We start from the raw sequence: 18,887 nt of genomic DNA, 5'->3' as shown, positions 1-18,887 counted from the left end.
TGCAGAGATAAAAAGGAAAGAGAGGAAACCCCCGCGCAAACAGCCGAGGGATGATGGGGAGAGAGTGGGGTCTTGCTGGGAGAAAAAACAGGGTGATGGTAGTTGTTGGTTGTGTTTTTGGGAGCCACACAAAGCACTTGTGGTTGTCAGCATCTGCAGGATTAAGACTTTGGCTTTTAGTTTAGGATGCGAGAAGCAAAATAGACTGGTAACAGGTTTAATAAAACAAAACGTTAAGGCTGTCAGGGGGTGAGGGAGGGAAGGAGGCAAAAAAATAAGGGGGCTGAGGGTGGGAGTGTTGAGGGGGTTGGGTGGAGGGGTCAGATAGCCATGGGCCATAGAGGAGGAATCAGGGGAAGAGGTCAGATAAACAGATTCCTACCTTTCAGACTGGAGAGGAGCAGACGGACAGAGATTAGCACTTGGGAGAAAAAGGGGAAACTGGTTAATTTAAACAGTGATAATATTCATATTTAGCTCCTTCCTCTTTTTTTATCTATTGTTGTGCAGTTCTACACCCCTGTTTTCTGTGTGTGTTCGCAACAGTAAATTGTGTGTGTTTCAGTCCCAGTGATTAGAAACTCCAAGGTGTTGCAGTGTATATTATAGGGCAGGTAGGCTGCTGTGCCAAAACTCGAGTGATCTCCCTTCCTCCCCTGTCTGACAGTAACACTCCTCTCCTCTTCCTCCTCCTCCTCCTCCCTCTCCCTCCGTCTTCTGTTACAAAACAAAGACAGCAGAAATGTTTACTGTCATCTCACCTGTCTGATTTCCCCGTCTTGTCTCATTGTCATATTTATGTTTAATTATAACAGTTCCTGGCAAAGGTATAGGAATGTCATTGGCTTTATTTCTATGTATTCTATTTCAAATATGTGTTTGTCAGACGTTGTGTTCGGTGGAGCTAACTATATTATCTCATGCTCAGCCCTGGCTGTGATATTGGAAGTATTGCGTTCACGAGAACTGTGAAGTGCTGAGGTGCCACCAGAATGATGGTTTCACCACTGACAGTGTTAAAAATAATTGAAAATGGGCCATTTTCATTTTGAACTCATTACCTGTGGTCACGGTTATGTCTTCATTTTTATTAATATGTTTATCAAGAATATTTTTTAAATGTGTAAATATATATTTTTTAAAAAAACATTTTAATATTTAGATGAATTAAAACATTTCGATACAGCCAGGTTATTCACCACACCTGAAGGGAAAAATGGAAAAGAATAAATGAATAACACTCTCGTGCAAATATTTTACTCATCTGATTATTCAAATGAATTTAATCAGATTTTATTTTAATTAATTGTGAATTGCTTCCTATAGCTTTGTGGCACCAGGCAGCTGTTTTAAACCATTACATACATGGTTATAAAAATAACTTAATTACAAGCATGTTCTTTAAATGTGTTAGACATGTAACAAAATCCTTTGTCTGTTAACATCAAATGATTCAAAAGTGCAGCTTTGTTTATTTGTAACGGTGTTGCTGTGCATTTAGTGATTGGACAAGATTGTAGTTGTATGATTTATTATGTTAGTGCATATGAATTGCTGTGTGTGTGTGTGTGTGTGTGTGTGTGTGTGTGTGTGTGTGTGTGTTGCTGCTGTTGTTATTGTTATTCCTATCATGAAAATATTTGCTGTTGTAACGCTGTGATGTGATCACAGTTTCCACTGTAGTTGCCACTGATCCTGCACAGCTATGTCCACTGTTAGCACTCGGCCCCCCTCCATTACCATATTCGATGACAGGTATATTCAGAGTATTCAGATGTCATTTGACTGTATGAGCAGGAATAGCACTTGCAGTCGGTGGAAATGAGATAAAGGGAGCAGCAGTCGTCATGGATAGGCTTGTTTCATGGTTTGGGGGTAACACAGAGAAAGGGGAGACAGCGCCTCTGGCTGTCATAACCCCTTCTCCTCCTCTCACTGTGCGTCTCCCTCTCTCCTTCTCATTCTCAGTGTGTCTCTGCATATCTCCCTCCTTAACTCCCACCTTTTCGTGCTCGGGCACTGGCTCCGTGGGGGAGCTCACTACCATGTTATCGGTGGAAGAGAGCCCTCTTTGGGCTACCAGCAGGCTAAGGCCATACATGGGAGATTGAACACACATTAGGTGTGTTTGCAAGAGGAAGTCTGTGCACACAGAACATAAAGATCCACCTAATTATGCTCTGATAAGTAAAATACAGAATGATTTTTGTATTTTGTGTGAATGGAATTTTTTAAAAGAAATTGTTGTTGTTATTTATTTTGTATTTTTATAAATCAGTCGGTTAAATTAATTCCTTTTTACTGTATGCCGTTTGCTCTGTGAGAGGCAGAGCATTATAAATATGAAGGTCTACCTTTGTGTGGATGTGTTTTCACTGGAATCAGAGAAGAATGTAAAGTGTCAGCCATTAGCTTTATGGACATATGTAGATGAGGGCAGTCGACACCGATGATGGCTTTGAATGTGATGCGCAGTTTTGAATATGCAAGGTCGTGCAGCGACGACCAGTTGTTCCAGTTGTCCTGCAGCCGAGGCCAGTGTACATGTCATGCTATCATAAAAGACCAGGCGGGGGGCGGGATCTCGGCTCAGCACAGGGGTGAGCAAGAAAGTGGGAAGGGAGAGTGGAAGAGATGACTGTCATGCAGGTGTGTGTGTGTGTGTGTGTGTGTGTGTGTGTGCATGTGTGTATGCTTCTGGTGTGCATGAATGCTGTACGCGATCCTTAATCCCAGCAGCCCCGAGTGTCCAGAAGGGCTCCTCTTTATCCACAGAAAGCACCCCTTTTCTTTAAAATTCCCCTCCTTGTCTTCTTTTGAGCTTTTCTTCTTCTTTTTCTTCAGTGTCATCCTTTTATCTTCTTGAAGTGAAGTTGGCGGGGGTTTTTTTGTGGTTTGCTCTTTCACAATATGTTATCGTGTTAACAATCTTGGTTAAATCATTGTGGTAGACTTGATTTATGACTGAGAAGATGCGTGTGTGTGTGTGTACAGACGTGTTCTGATATGTTGGCATTATGAAAATCTTATTTCTTTTGAATTTGCCATGTCGAGGCCCTGTTGTGATACTCTGTTGTTTTTATGGTCATTATTTTTTACTAATTTTGAAATGTTAACAAAAATCTAAGCCAGTGTTCAAATTCAGACGAATCACAGCAGACCTATATGTTGTGATAACGCAACGGTGCTCTGATTATCTAGCACTCATACAAGGAACAGAGATACGGGGAAAGAAAAAAAAATTCCATTCAGTAACACGTTTAAAAGCAAAGTATGGCTTCTATTTTGACTGTCTCTCCTTCAGTGAAGGAAGCCATCATAGAATAGAGCACAATAATATGTGATACAAATTTATACTAATTTGTATTCCATTTCTAACAATAAGTGAATGCTGTTGTAGTCATGGAAGGGGGGTTATAATGTGTGTGGATCTGCGTCCTTGACTAGAATCTCAATATTGCTTTGGTAATAAATGTACAATATCATTTTTGTAGCAAACAAGGCTGTTTGTTAGATAGCTGTGTTGTAACAGTAATTTAGACAGTTGTATTTCTGGGTTGCTGTATCGACTGTGAGCAGAGGACCTGTGTGATGCATGCCTGTCCAGGGCTGGCAGTATTGTAAACGCTCTGTCTGTGTGTGTGTGTGTGTGTGTGTGTGTGTGTAGCACAGCGGCTACAACTGACTGTGTATATATCCTATTTGGGGCAGCAGCAGCTAGCTCTAGTGTTCAGGGATGGGAGGAACAAACAACGGTTTCGCGTCTGCATAGGCCACATATGCCTACGCGCGGGTGAGGCAGGGATGACAGGGACCACTCCAAGGGCTGCAAAATTGAACTGAGCTGCACCCCAGCTCTCCCCCCCCTCCATAAGCCCACCCCTCTCTTGGACCCTGGAGGCCAGCATTCCACCCTCCGCACTGGCGCTTATCATCACAAAGGACAGAATGCATAAAACATGGAGGACGCTTAGACAGAGGCGGCCCAGGTCGCCTTTCTCTCCCCACACTGAGCCCTGGAACAATACATGGGCCCCTCTGGCCTGTGACTCTGACGACACACACGCCGTCTTTTTATCCTCCCCTATTTCTTTGTCATCCTCTTCCTCTTCCTCTATGTTACTGTGCTCCGTGGAGTGATAACTGCCCTCGCATTGTTTATCTGTGTCTGTGAAATCTGCATTGTGTAACCGAAATGTAAGTGTGTGTGGGTGTGTGTGTGTGTGTGTGAGAGAGAGAGAGAGAGAGAGAGAGAGAAAGTGACAGGTTTAAAATATTGGTAGTGCATCAGATGCATAGCTCCTTCCTTCATGCTCCATATTTTTTTAATGTTTTACATATTTTTAACATAAAATAGAATGTAACTCAAATTCCCCAGAAAACACTGTGCACTCACCGGCTGACACAGAAGTTAAATGTAAACAACTGAAATAATTTTTTCACATAAGAAATTACATTTTGTATAAAATGTTTCAGTGCAGTCAGGTGAGCCATGTCATTTTTCCTCGTCACTAATTTACAGCCAGGTCACACGATGATGCAACATCACGGCTTGTGTTAGCACCAAATACAGTGTGTGTGTTTGAATAATCAAGCTATCAGCTTCTCAGCTTTTCTGTCGGTCAGTGGGCTGGGGCTTGTTTGAAAGGCCAGATAAAGTGCTATGTGAAAGTGATATGAACATTATACGGCTATAGACTCCAGAGCTCCTTTTCTCCACAGTACTCTTTCTCCTCTGCTTCTCCCAAGACATGCGTAGTATCAACAATGGAGCAGACAGACAGACAGACAGATGGAGTATTTCACAGTACATTTTCTGATTTATACGACACATGCGTGCAGTGTTTCTCAGGTTTTATTTCCAATTATGCAGATAATTTATTTCCTTTTTCAAATTGTGTTGAAAGCCCAGTTTTGGTTTCAGATTTAGGTCACACTGATTTTAATTTCCTTTCTGTGCGTGCTCTGCGTCCATTCTGTGACAAACAGTAGTAATGTGCGGCTGAGAGGGTTTTTTCAGTCTGTATCTGTCTGTACGTTGTGTCTGATAGCTGGGCTGTAGGAATGCACTGCTAGGATGTTCAGGACCCCAGCAGGTCTATGGCACTTCCTCTCTGTGTACCTCACAGCTTATCCTCCTCAGGATTATAGAGAGAAGAAAAGAAAAGAGCGATGGCAGGAGCACCCTTTCCCTCTCACACCCTCTTCCCCATTTTTTACAATACACACACACTCACACAAACGCACACACACACAAAATCTCAACAAAAAGTGTAATTCACTTGCAAATGTGTAGTAGCCTGTCCATGTTCCCAGTGGAAGAGAGAGAGAGGGAGAAGAAGAGAGAGAAGGAGAGGGAGGGGCAGAGATGGAAAGACACAGAGAGCAAGCTGCAGTGTGTTTCAGTGTGAGACTGGGCTGAGGTGAAGCTACCGACTGCTTCTTCCTGGTCTGGAAAAGCAGCCGACTCCATCTGTCCATTGATAGATTCTTTTGTGGTTTGTGTGCGTGTATCGTTTTTACTGTGTAAGTAACTAAACGTGTGTGTGTGTGTGTGTGAGCTGTTGTCATAGGTGTATAAGTTTCAACTCGCTATTTGTCATTCCCCCCCTAGCTTCTCCTGAGGTGGCCCGGTGCTGTTTCGCTCAGTACCCCAGGCGACTGATCCGCCAGTCGTGAAGGGGTTAAGAAGCAGGGATAGCCCTCTTTTGTCTCTGCGGCCCTCTTTGCCATTGTTGTGGTGGAATTGAGCTCGGTGCACCTCACTTGACCACAGCAAAGCAATAAAATGGCCTCTAAGTGCTGTAGCCTCCGTAGTCCTCTGATGTCAGCTCTCTTCCAGCTTCTGCCGTTATATTTTTCCTTTTTTCTACAAACACATGGGCATGCCTCTGCGTGCAATGTATGTTCACACACACATACTGTACATTATTTTCTTTCAGTGTTCATTACTCATGCATAGCTAGCCTTTTTTTTTATTAATTACTTATGTGAGATTGAGCTCACATGTCATTTTTTTCCTTTGTTGTCAGAAAGTGCATTTAAATCACATACTAAACTTTAGGTCATTTTGACCTGTGTTGGTGCTTTGCATGGAAACACAAAATACATATAATCAGAATATCTAATATTAGAATATATACTGTAAAGGACCTGTTAGCACCTGCAGGGTTATTTGAAGTGAGAGTGTGCTAACTGCTCTCACAAAGCACATTCAAAGCTGCACACATGTTATATTTTTCATGAGCTACGAGAATAATTTTAAGTGTTTATTAAGGCTTTACATTCAGCAGAATGATAATGGTACTCTGTTTTTTATACTGTTGAGTGTGTGTGTGTGTGTGTGTGTGTGTGTGTGTGTGTGTGTCTGCCTCTGTGAATGCCACTAAATATCTAGGCCGATCTGACCACCACCGCCACCACCTGATAGTCATTATCAAATCGAACGCTGAAGTCCCGCTGTTATAGCTGCTGAGTGAATGCTACAGAGTTAGATACCTCGGTTATGCGCCGCTATATTATTTTACATTTTCTTTCAGTTGAATTACTAGCAATAATGATACAAATATTGTGCGTGATCATTTTATTTGTTCAGTTTGAGAGTGTGTTATTATAATGCATAGTGTTGGTGGTATTGTGTCTGATTGCACAGATGATTGTTTATAGCAGAGTCCCACCTCTGCAGACATTGTAATTAAAAAGAAGATATACCGCATGTGCGTCTGTCGCCATCCCATCTCATCTCGTCAAATAAGCATCTAGCTGTTGCAGTGAGCATGTCAGTGGATTTATGAAAGATTTCTGATTGGCTGGATTATAATTGGCACTGTCCCGAGTGTAAACCATTTATGCCAGGTGTCATACAGACGGCATTAAATGTTGCGCCAAACTGCAATTAAACCAACATTTCCTCAAAGCCACAATATTACATCTCGACATTATTCTGCAGGATGTCTCTGTCTTGTGTGCCTTTGCCTCACCCTTCTCCTCTCCTGCTCTCCTCCTCCCTGAAATGTGTGGTTTCCTCTCTGGGTCTCACTGTACCTAAAACAAATGCTCTTTCTCATTTTCCCTGTGTTAAATGAACAAACATAAGGACCCCGGTGCCTCATAATAAATTGATTAGAGAGAAGCAGACTCCCACACAGCAACACCGAAAACTAGAGATGTACAGTGTGTGTGTGTGTGTGTGTGTGTGTGTGTGGTACTGTGTGTGTGTGTGTGTGTGTGTGTGTGTTTAGCCTAAGGAGGAGGACACATGCTCCCTTCTTCTCCCTAATACACATACACCAATACAGCAACTGAAAATGTATATTTATCCAGTTTAATGGCAGCTCTCGTCTGCCGGTTCCGATGCTCCCACCTTCATGGCAGGCTACGTTCTAACCGCCGTTGTTGCACCCAGTGGCTGATGTCTCATGACAGCGACAGTGCCGTGGCGTTTACATATTCGACACGGAGCCCTGTGCGACTGTTTGGTTTTCATTCTGACGTTCAGTGCCACAGGAGCAGAGATTTGGTCTAGGCTGGAGGGGGTGGGGCAGGTCCCACGGGGCTGACACAGGGCTAGACGGCCGTGACAGACTGGTGACCTCGGCTTTGTGACGTCATTTGCCTCGTCTGGTCACCATGGAATTAATTTTCCCTGCTGTTTAATAAATGAAGATAGGGGCCTGGGCTAGTTTTTGCAGCTATATGTGACATTCTGGTGAATTCTGGAGACCTGGTGATACTAGAGGAAAGCATTTTACCTGTAATAATGGCTTGAGTTTAAAACATGCCCTCTGTCACCTGGGCATCTGCTGCATGCCTGCACGTCTATCACACTGCAGTTTAGCTTTAATCAAAAGACATGTCCTTCTCTTTTTCAAGCAGGGCTGGCTGAACATTTGACTTTTCTGTATTACCCAGGTGGTTAACAAATAGCAAGCGAGCATTGTTGTGTGAGGCAGTAAAACAAAACACACCCTGACCACATATAGGAAGTCAGCCTGAGGTAAGAGCTAGGCTCAAAACGGATACTGACTGTTAGAACAGTTTTTCTCCTCCTTACATGCCAAGTGCCAATTCTTTGACAAGTAATGCTCTGCTTTTCCTCTCGTCTGCTTCTTTTTCACTCTCCCTCAGAGCAATATTTGAGCACTTTTCCCCCAGAGCTGTTCTAAATCATGTGCATTTGATAGAAATAAAAAAAAAAAAACAGTCTCATAAATGAGATATAGTTTGGGCAGCATCTCCTCTGTAGACCCAGTGGTGTCCCTGCAACTCAGCCAAGGTGCATATCAGGAGGAGGATGGCTATAAAATAGGCTCCTGCTTTTTGTTGGAGCCAGGTGTTTCCTCGTGTTGGATCATGCCCCGATGGGGAACAACAGGCCACATGGCAGGTGAGAACCAGGTTTTTAATGCTAGAGGTTAGCTTTTCCTTCTGTGGTCTTTCTGTGCCGTGAGCTAAGCCGAGGAAACTTGCAAGCAGTAGTAGACTGTAGTAGTAAAATCACACTCTGGGCTGAGGATTAACACAGGAAGTAGCCCTTGTATGGTGCAGGAGCTCTGTGGATGTACTCGTTCCCTCCTAGCAGCACCAGGAACAGGACAAGTGTGTAGATGACACAGCCTTTGTTTACACTGGAGAGAATATGGGTTTGGAGGAAGGAGAGAAAAGAGAGAGGCGGTGGTCAGAGGAGGGGGAGGGAGGGAGGGCACAGACACCAGTCTCATCACTTCCTTCCTGTAGTTTTTTTCTTCTGTTTTTTTTCATGAATCGCCATTGTCAAAACAACAGAAGAGGAAGTGTAGATCTAACAGGTCCACTACAACAATTTCAATAACTATAATGTCTATAAATTTAAAACAGCAGAAAATATAAAAGTGGTAGCATGTTTGTGATTGACTGTTGTGTAAATGTAGTCTGCCTCTGTCTCTACGAATCTGTAATCTACCAGCTTGGTCGACCCTGGTGCAGCTACAACAATTCTCTTTTTCCTCCCAGACAGCGTACAGTAAACAAGCCTACATGTTTTGACCCCGATCAAGACTGAACGCTCATTTCTCACACTCTGTAGACCCCCGGCTTCCTCGGGATACCTCTGTGCGCGTTGATGCAAATGTGCACAGGCGCATGGATGTGTGAATGTACATGGATATATCTGTATGCGTTCTTTCCTGTCTTTCACACAGAATTTCTGCATAACAAAAAACTGACACCTGCACCCTCTTGTCTTATTGAGTCCTGTGGTCAGGGCAAAAACTGCACTTTCACATGACAGATGGCTATGTGGGCCTTCAACAGGAAGCCTGGCTACACTGTTTCACAATCTCGAGAAACAAGAACCGAGTAACCGCGCCATGGCGTGTTGTCTGCTTTTTTTTTCGTAATGGATGCCAGCTTGTCTGTAGTGGGTACAAGCACAAGGCGAAGGGAGGGGGTACCCCGGCATAAGTGGACCCCTGAGACCTCCTGGAGGGGTAGAGGTGTGGCGAACGTCTGTTTTGGGCATGGCTTGTGTCAGCGTGTTTAGCGTTTGCCTCTGAGGGCATTTATATGCAAATGCTAAACAACCTATTGGGGTGGCTAATTACAGCAGGGCCTTTGTGTGTGCCAGGCAGTGAGAAGCAGGGAGTTACTAGCACGCAGAGCTTGGACTTCCCCTGCTTGTTTACTCATTGTCTTTCCTTATTACCCCCTCATTGACACTCCCCTTTTGTGTGGCTGTGCCGTTTGCCTGCATGCTGGCTCCTCCCCTTGTGGTGCTGGAGTTAATGTAGTAGATTAAAGAGGCAGCACTCTGGCCCTGTTTACTTCCTCTTTCATCTGTTGGCCCCGCTCTGCTTTACTTTTTTAGCCATCCCTCCTGTAGCTTGTTCGTCTAGCCACCACCCATTCAGGAAGGATCCAGCCTCATAGTACTCTCTCCCTCTCTCACCCTCCTACAACTAATGCTCAGCTAATTACTTTGGGTGATAAAAATGCATTTAGGTCAGGTTCTAATGCAATGCAAATTTATGAGCAGGCAGAAGCAAATATTAACTTGTAGAGTCACTGATAGTCATTGGCTGGGGACAAAGGTACACCTCCCTTAACCGTCAAATATGAAGGTTTTTATGTGCTTTCCGTGTCGCTGCCTGGTTTTTTTTTCTTTGTTGTCACAGATCTGAGGACAATGACAGCAGGATGCAATGAAAATGCTCCAACTGCATAGGCTCCTACTAGAAACCTGTATAAAGATATGCCTGCTGTTAGACAAAATCACAGTGTGGTAAAGCCCACATACTAAGGTAGCCCTATTTTTGTCATTGCATAGAACTTGACTCTGAAATATGAATTGAATAGTTTCTTTTCCTCTTCCTGTTGCTGCCAGAAATTACTGTGTAATTTGTAGTAATGAAACCACAACTAAGTCACTGTAGTAAAAGGTGTGTACACAGTGTTTCACAACTACACCTGGTTTAGTTGCAGTATGACTGTAATTCTGCTGTCCTTTTTAAAATCAGCTGCAGCATTACCTTCTTTATTATACAGTGAAAACTGCATTTGTAGAGGAGTAGGTGTTGCTCAATCTGTGTGCATTAGTGTGTCTCACTGTTCACATGTCCCCTCTATATTCTAAATCTCTGCTGAATACACAACCATATCAAACTGGTCCTGCTGCATTCCTGTGAAATTATTTGTCTTGTGCTAAAACAAAGAGAGAGGAAGAGAGCAAAAGCGCTGGTTTAGTGTCGCCTCTCACTTCATTTTACTACTTTAGTTTCGCTGCTTGTTCCATGCTTTTGCCACCACTTGTGCCCCTTACTACGCCAGTTACACCCACACTTTCATGTGTTGGCCCTGACATACACATACCCTGACACACACTCATACATACATACATACGCAGGGGGGGGGGAGACTTGGTTGGCCGAGGAAGCCAAGCTGGATCAAAGGCCGTGTGTGAGGGAGCCAGGGTACCTCGTAGAAAACAGCTGCCCCTTGCTGTCTCTGCCTCTCACCCTAGCCTGACAGCAGCCAGAAATATGAGGCCTCTCCAGACCTCTGTCCTGGGAAAAAAGGACAGGACGGCACACATACACTCAGAAAAGCTTTTGTCTCTGCTCTCTCTCTCCCGCTCGCTCTGCCCTCGCTCGCTCAGACATACAAAGAAGAAAGAAAGCCGTTTGTCTATGCTCATTCACTCATTCAGCCACAAATAGAAATCTTCGTTTCACATATACACTCCCTCTGCCAACCTCACAAAACCATTAAATTATCACATGCTTGATTTCTCTTTATTGTCTGTTTGTTAAACTCTTTCATTAGCTGTTTTAGTCAATTTGGCGCAATTTGTCTGTCAATCTTACTCTGCATTTGCCTTTCTCTCACTTCCCTCAACATTGTGCCTGCTCTTTCTGTGAGCTAGGCCTTCCCCAACACTGTCTGAGAGCGCTTTTCTTCTCCTATACTCTTGTCTCCACCTTGCCTCGCCACATGTCTGGGATTTCTCTCCCTCTGCCCTGCTTCTCTGGCGTGTTCAAACTCTGACAGAGTTGAGAAAGGCATTCAGCTCCCTAATCCGGGCTCCCTCTATCAGGAATGCTAATACGTGTGATTGTGTGACCCGCCGAAGCCCGGCAACATCTGCAGGAGCCTATGGCGAGCCCCCACCCTCCCACACCCACCCTGCCCCCTGCCTTTGAGCGTTCACTCGCTGCCATTATTTCATTGTTTCACTTCACGCCTGTGACTGGGCAGTGCAGTTAACCCTCTGCTGCTCAGGCCAGGCGAGCTGCAGTCCTGCACACAGGGCCAGAGGGGTACTGAGGAGGGGCGTATGGGTTTGGGACAGCCCTTTCCCAGGACAGGCCTCCCTGCCTGCCCATCTGGACCCCTACACACAGCTCTACCCCTCACACTGTTTACTTATGCATTCCACTACCAGTCAGCGTGCATGTGTGTGTGCATGTCGTCTGTTTAAAAGTGTGGTCACTTGTGAGTTAAGGCATAATTGCAGGAGTTACCATCTGCGTTGCACTGTTGGACATTGCTACACGAGCCGGCTCTTGCTTTCTCAGGAACATCAGGAAAAGGAAACTAACTCTTGATAGGATGAGATCTGAAGGGATTGTGGTGTTAGCCAATGAAAACCTGTTATTAAATTTTCACCCACCCCTTTGCCAGGTATTGAAGTTGAGAGAAAATTATTGTTGGGATAGTGTCTGTTTTCAGAAAGATGAATTACTGGTAAAGCACAACTGTCAGAGTGAATCTGTGTCAGGCTGGAGTGCCGCTGATTGAATTACCCCTCTCCTCAGTCCTGGCTGTACTCCTGCATATGTATTCAAGCTAAACCATACAATAGACAAGCAAAGGGGGGCAGATCAGATTTCTATGTTCTTCATTCACATTCTAACATTATACTATCAAAGCTTTAGGGTTGTTAGATATGTCAGAATGCGGCTCATGTAACCTGTTTTCACTGAACTCAGTTTTTGTACACATTCACACATGGTTAGATGTCCATGTACATGTGCTTTAGTAGTCATTTGTCGATGCCAGAGAAGAAAGAAGCAACTAACTTGTGGCAGTATATGAATATGAACATATTCAACTTTTCAAAATGGCAGCAGTTGCAATTATTTGATCTAAAAATAACCCCACAGCCACAGTGGTAGTAAATGAATTTTAACTTCTGCTGCAGCAGCCCACACAAAATACGAGGTTCTAATTGTCTAAGTGTCGGCTAATTGAGTTTTGTGTTCTACCTTGGAAGTAGATGTGTCCCTACGAACTGCATTCTAATGCATCGTAGAAACGCAACACAACTAGTCAGAGTAATAAACAACCACAAAAACAAATAGAGTCAGCTTTGTACCGAGCTGCAATGGCAGCTGTAACCACTAGGGATCCACATTCAGTGACTGTGTCCATCCCTGGCTCTGGAAAATACACACAGACACACAAACACACACGCACGCGCGCACACACACACACACACACACACACACGCATTCCGTTAATGTNCACACACACACACACACACACACACACACACACACACACACACGCATTCCGTTAATGTTGGAACAATGATTTTGTCCATTGTTATCAAAACCATGATTAATCATTACATTTTTGCAAAGCAGGGGCAGGGTTACCATGGGGACATAAAATGATCCATGCTGCTTTGCATATCAACAGAAAAGTTTACAATTGCAGTACTACTCTGTGTGTGTGTGTGTGTGTGTGTGTGTGTGTGTGTGTGTGTGGGAGCCGCTACAGGCCCGATCAGCTTTAAAGAGAGATGCACTCTTTAGGGATCCTCTGTCTCTTCCTTTGACCTCTGTTGTTCAGCTCAACAGGCTGTTTGTAGCGCGCTGAAACAGATTATTGGGCAATTCAGCATGAATGAACGTTTGATAATTTCCTGCATTCCCTTGCTCTTGAATGCTATTGTAGATTTTCCCCCCACTTATGAGAAGTTGTTGTTTTCTTACTGGTCTAACTGGCTCTCCTTTTTTTAGAAATTAAATTGAGTTTGAATTCTGCATTGTAAAAATATTAAAGCACATTCTTCATCAAAAAGGAGTGTGACAATTTGAAACATTTGGTGTGGAAAATTGAGCTTTATTTTCTTAATTTTATTTACTATTCCATCTATCCTGCTTTGCAAGGCCTAACATAACAGAGAGAACATTATCTACTAGTTAGACCTGGGTGGAAATTATAGTAATAGAAAATAGAATTAATGCTCAGCTTTTACTGAACGTGCACATGAATATGAAATGTTAAACAGGACTTTCCAAATGCAGAAATAGTTTTAATGCTTTGTTATAACCGTAGTCTGTGTTGTTTGCAAATTAATTGAATAAATAAGCCCAAGAGGAGTGTTAAGACTGATTTAAAAATATTGTGGCGCCACCATAAAACTGCCACAGTTACTATATGGAAACAGAATATTAGGAAAAAAAAGGAAAGTCATACCACGCTTTGTTAATGAACAAGATTCAAGCAAAGTTTAACACTGTGAATCACTAAACCTTTAACACCTGCAGTTTAACAGAGCTATAAATGAGTTGTCAGAGTATATGTTTTGTTTTCCTTCAAATATCAGATATATAATGATCATGATGTTCAGATCACAGTTACAGAATTTTAAACTGTGTTAAATGGTAGGCTGACACTTTCTCCAGAGAGATAGTCAAGCTCTGTCCATGTGCACTTTAGTTTAATGTTCTCCCCCGCTCTGTGTGATAGCGATTTTGCTTGTTCTCTGCAAAAACGATTTAAACTGAATACGAGCCACAGGGGAATATAAGTTGGCCTGCCGTGCCAGTTCCCATGACGGCTCATTGAAACCAGGGATGGAAGGATGTCCTCCATTTTTAAGATCAAACTTCATGCCATAACAGGCCTTCCTAGGCTTCATTTACATCTACAACAACACACCGCTCTGGAATGATCATCTGCTGTGCTATGTACACACACTTTGACATTGTTATGAATCTGTACATTCCGGATACATTGTGTTTTACCAATATAAGATATAAATGTTTGATTGAAATAACTGCAGATTACAGCTCCCCCATTCCTTTGTTTACAGACATGTTTCAGGGTTTCAAGACGGTTTAAAAGGAATGAGCTCTACAGAGCCAAATTGGATCTGGGTATGTAAATACTGCTCTGATGTTTAATGAGAAACAAAGTTAGCTAATTATAGCAGCTCTGAGAAACATGAGGAGGACAGTGGGAAATGTTTCCATCACTCCCTAGCTCTATAGATTACTGCCTAATTGCCTCAATCGAATCAGGCGGAGACATTAGCCAGAGAGGCAGAGAGTGAGAGAGAAACATGGGGATGGGGCTGATTACACATATCCGTCGGTGGCTCTTTAGATAATCCAGCAGAGGACCAGCAAGTCGGGCTCTCTGACATGGCATGAGCCTGTCTGTCTTCTTTAGTCTGTACGTCTCCTGGGTTGTGCTCCCTCCCCCCCAATGCAGTTATGAAGGTGAGGATAGCAGGGTGCTGTATTCTCTCCTGCCACGCCAGCCAGCTGCAGAGGTGATTCATACTCCCATGCGGAAGTTTTTCAACTATAATTACATGTAATTCTGACACATGTTTATGCCTGATTTTACCAGACAGCTTCTCCACTAATGACAAAGTAGCACACAACATCCTCCCAAACATTTGTTACAACAATATTTTTCTACCTTATTATTGTATGTTGTAATTTTAAGTACTGGGTGAAAAAAAAACATGCAGCGCTAGTTTGGCTGACCTGTTGAGAAGCCGGGGGAGTAGGTTCTGCCCTTCTACAACAAATGCTGCATTATCTGCTTTGTTAAATATAAAGAGTGTAAGAAAAGTGAAACTTAAGACAAATAGCACAATGAAATGTGAGTGTTTTTTTAAGAATGCTCTGACGCTGTGAAGCCTAGCTTGTCTTTCCTCCCGTGTATTTATGTCTCGCTGGAAATGGTGAGAAGGGAGGAAACTGACTTGTTTATTCTATTTCTGTTAATTCCTCTAATTCCTGTTAATGGTGGTGCAGGAGAGGAGGAGACTTTTTGCATGTGGCCGTTAGCTGTGCTCCTTGCTTAGGTTTGGTAGGCAGGGTGAGGGGAGTAAGAAGCTCCATTGGATCTGTTTCGTCCTCAGAGCGCAGTGATATTGAGGTCAGCTGTCCAAAATGATCTCATGTTAAGGAATCGGCGAGTCAGCAGGGTCAGAGCAGAACCGCCATGACGACACTTTCTCCACGGTGATAACGCTGCCCTCCTTTCCCTCCCCTTCACTTCCTCTGCATGGGAACAGCAGAGAAGAGTCTGAACTGTGTCTGTGCCCTTTTACTCTGGAGCAGAACGGTACTGCCTTTGTTCTGTCACAGAACCGGGCTCAGAAATCAGGTGAAGATGGTCTCAGTTAAGATTAATTGGATCTTTACAGTTGCGATGATCCAGAGCTGCATGGCTAATCCTTCTATCTTCTTTATCCCTAAACAAACATCTGAACTGCTGAAAATAGCCAACAGAAAATAGCTGTTTCCTGGATGTCATAGCAGTGTAAACGGGTGCCTGAACAATCCTTCCCAGGCAGTATGTCACGGAGCATGGCATTGGAACAGCATGTAGGAGTTCTGTGTGGGGGACCCAGACCCCAGCAGAGTCCTTTTTAACAGTTCCGTTGGGAAAGTAGGTACTGTAAACAGATAATGCTGCTCATGCAGAAAGGGCCGGAAGTGGGAGGTCTCACTTGTCCAGACATTAAGAATGGGCACTCTGGGTGTGAATCTTTGGAAAGTTATATAGGAGTGAGTCAGCTGCGCATTTTGCATCAATATTGCTGCTCGTTTACACACCACTTCTCCCTGCCATAGGGTTCAGTGTTTGTAGACTTGGCTGTATGTATGAAATACCAACAGTTGACTTATCAGCTGTTCAGCCGAATATTGTTGAAGTGTATTGAGCAGAGCTTGAAAGGCGTGTTTGTGTTGCTCGCAGGTCACATGCACCGGTCTCAAGTGACTGTAAGCAGGCCACAGCTCATATCTCTTTTTCTATCCGAAAATCAGTCACATTCGACCTGACTCTTTCACTTTCTAATCCTCACACCACCTTCTCACCCTTTCCCTCCGTCTCCCTCACTCTCTCCCTCTGTCTTGCACACACATGTGTTCCCATAATTTATGGCTGCCGGGTCCTTGATCAATTGATAGCAGGGAATCCTTTGGTAAATAGAGTTTTAGACACATTGCCAATAGACCTGGGCTATTGATTGGAGTGTAAATTAAAAACTTAATCAGGTCTCTGAGATAAGATTTATCTCCGCCCCAAGCAAATTACAGGGCTGACTTGGAGACATAAAGGCAGGCCGGCGGGCAGATGAGCACTGCCCCTTCGCGGGTGCCAAGTCTGGCCACGATTCTCCGTCCTGTTCCCGTTTAACTGCCGGTGCCAGTCTCCACCACTTCTGGGCTCACTTCTGTCTTGTGGAATAGACCATGAAGACTTTTAGTGTTGACATAACGGATGAAGGATTTTCCTGTAGTCTTTAGTTAGAACAAGACCGCCTTAGACTAACACAGTTTAAAGCATCTGGTGGACATATTTATCCAATATGTCTTATTGTTCCATGATGCACTTTCAGTATGGCTGACCCAAGTGGGAAGTAGTTTTATTTCTTTATCATTTTGTTCTGTTTAGCAGTTTGTCTTGTTCAGTCTTGTCAATATTCCCTCTCTCCCCCCTCCGTCTCTCTCCTTCTCTCTCTCACTGTGTGTTTAATCACTTACTTTCATTGCTGCCTGTGATGAAATATGTAAATCATTACACCCAGCTTTTATTTCTTCAATAATATTCTCATCTTGTTGAGGTCATTTTACGCCACAATAAATTCATGCACATTCATACGCACATGCGGTGTTGTCTATATTTTATATGTATTAAGACAATCCTTGGGATTGCACATTGATCAGTATATGGATTTCCACAGTAATTGCTGAGGGAAATTTTCTCTGTCTCTACTCTTCTTCATTATTAATATTGGGAAATGGGTATACATTCAAAATGTCTCTGAGTATAATTTCATCTTAAAATAACGAGAGCACTTTTAATTCATGCCAGCTGATACAGAGTAGCAGGCGTACTGAGGACTGGGGTTTCCTCAGGTTTCACAGATAAGAAAGACACACTCACTGAGGATCCTGGGATACGTACCTCACAGGTATCTGCCTGAATCTTTTAGTCGGTAATTAAAACATACATTTTTTTCCCTTGTGATTAAGGCCGGTATTAGGCTCTGCTTAGGGATTATAGCACTTCCCATTATCTCTTGTTATAGTCCTCATATATAGAAGCCATAGAAATGACATTGACCCAGAGAGAGAGAGAGAGAGAGAGAGCGAGAGAGACAGACAGCAAGAGAGGACGATGGAGAGCAGACAGTTGAGGAGGTCACAAGTCCATTAGCAGATAACCGTAAATGTACATAAATATAATAAAATGTGCAACACCCCTGAGGACAATTATATTGTTGAATATATGGACATCATTTTGGGTTTGTGAAGTGCTGGGTAAGTGTTAGAGGTCCCCAGAAGAGCCATGCAACCTAACCTATCCAGTGGCTACATAATGGTGGCCAAGCTTTCTTTTTGTCTAGTTGTGGGGGAGGCTGAGACCATCAGTAATAGGCTTTTTGCCTGATAAGCCCGGAAAATACTCGTTTAGTTAGTGAAAGTGCAGAGGGATCCTGGCCTGATAAACCCGCTGTTTCCGTCTGTAATACCCAACAGCTAAAATCAATAGTTGGGATAATTCTCCCGCTAGTCGTCCAGTCTCCTTTATCTGCAGCCTTCCTCAACCCATGTACATGGGGGTGGTGGTTAGCTGGAGTATGCCTCTGTGTATATTAGAGGTTATATAGTTACACTTACATACAACTTTGCTTTTTGTGAGTGTTGCTTGCATTTGTCTTAAATGCCGTTTTCAGTGCCACCACAGATTGTATTTGACCACTGCTGCCAAATGCTCGCCTTAAAACTCTGATATTTTTTCAACTGTTCAGCAGCTAGTGTGCTAGTTTTGGCACACAGTTCACTTCAGGGCAGACTCATGGTCATTTTCATGGTGTGATAGGTCCAGCTCCCCGCAATCAGTTCAGGTGTTGTCTCTGAGTGATTGCACGTATAAATCTGGTGGGAGGAAGTGTCTGTCAGCATGAATTCAGTGCCGCTAAGAGCCCTGGGCTCTGTCAACACAAGCTCTATGTTCTGACACAGGTGCTTGATTAGGCTTAAAAATACAGTGCAGGTACGCCTCTGACACAGCCATGGGATTGAAAGGTTCCGAGGAGAGACGAGAGAGGAGGATCATAGATTTAGGATGGGAGGTGCATGAGTGTGATGACC

The 18,887-nt window shown here is 43.6% G+C and overlaps 1 protein-coding gene across 6 annotated transcripts in view; it reads left to right on the top strand.

The window, feature by feature from the left end:
• zfhx3b (zinc finger homeobox 3b) overlaps positions 1 to 18,887 on the top strand; it is a 143,131-nt gene that overhangs the window by 2,221 nt on the left and 122,023 nt on the right. The window contains exon 1 of one of the 6 annotated variants that reach the window (XM_050057868.1): positions 14,611 to 14,642. The exons of the other annotated variants lie outside the window; for them this stretch is intronic. The gene's annotated coding sequence lies outside the window, so the exon portion shown is untranslated. Of the gene's footprint in view, positions 1 to 14,610; positions 14,643 to 18,887 lie in introns of those variants that run through there. 6 annotated transcript variants of the gene reach the window in all.

This window comes from Epinephelus moara, chromosome 1 (genome assembly GCF_006386435.1).
Source record: "Epinephelus moara isolate mb chromosome 1, YSFRI_EMoa_1.0, whole genome shotgun sequence".
Lineage (NCBI taxonomy): Eukaryota > Metazoa > Chordata > Actinopteri > Perciformes > Serranidae > Epinephelus > Epinephelus moara.
Note: the sequence above shows the minus strand (reverse complement) of the source record. Positions and strands in the feature narration are given on the sequence as shown.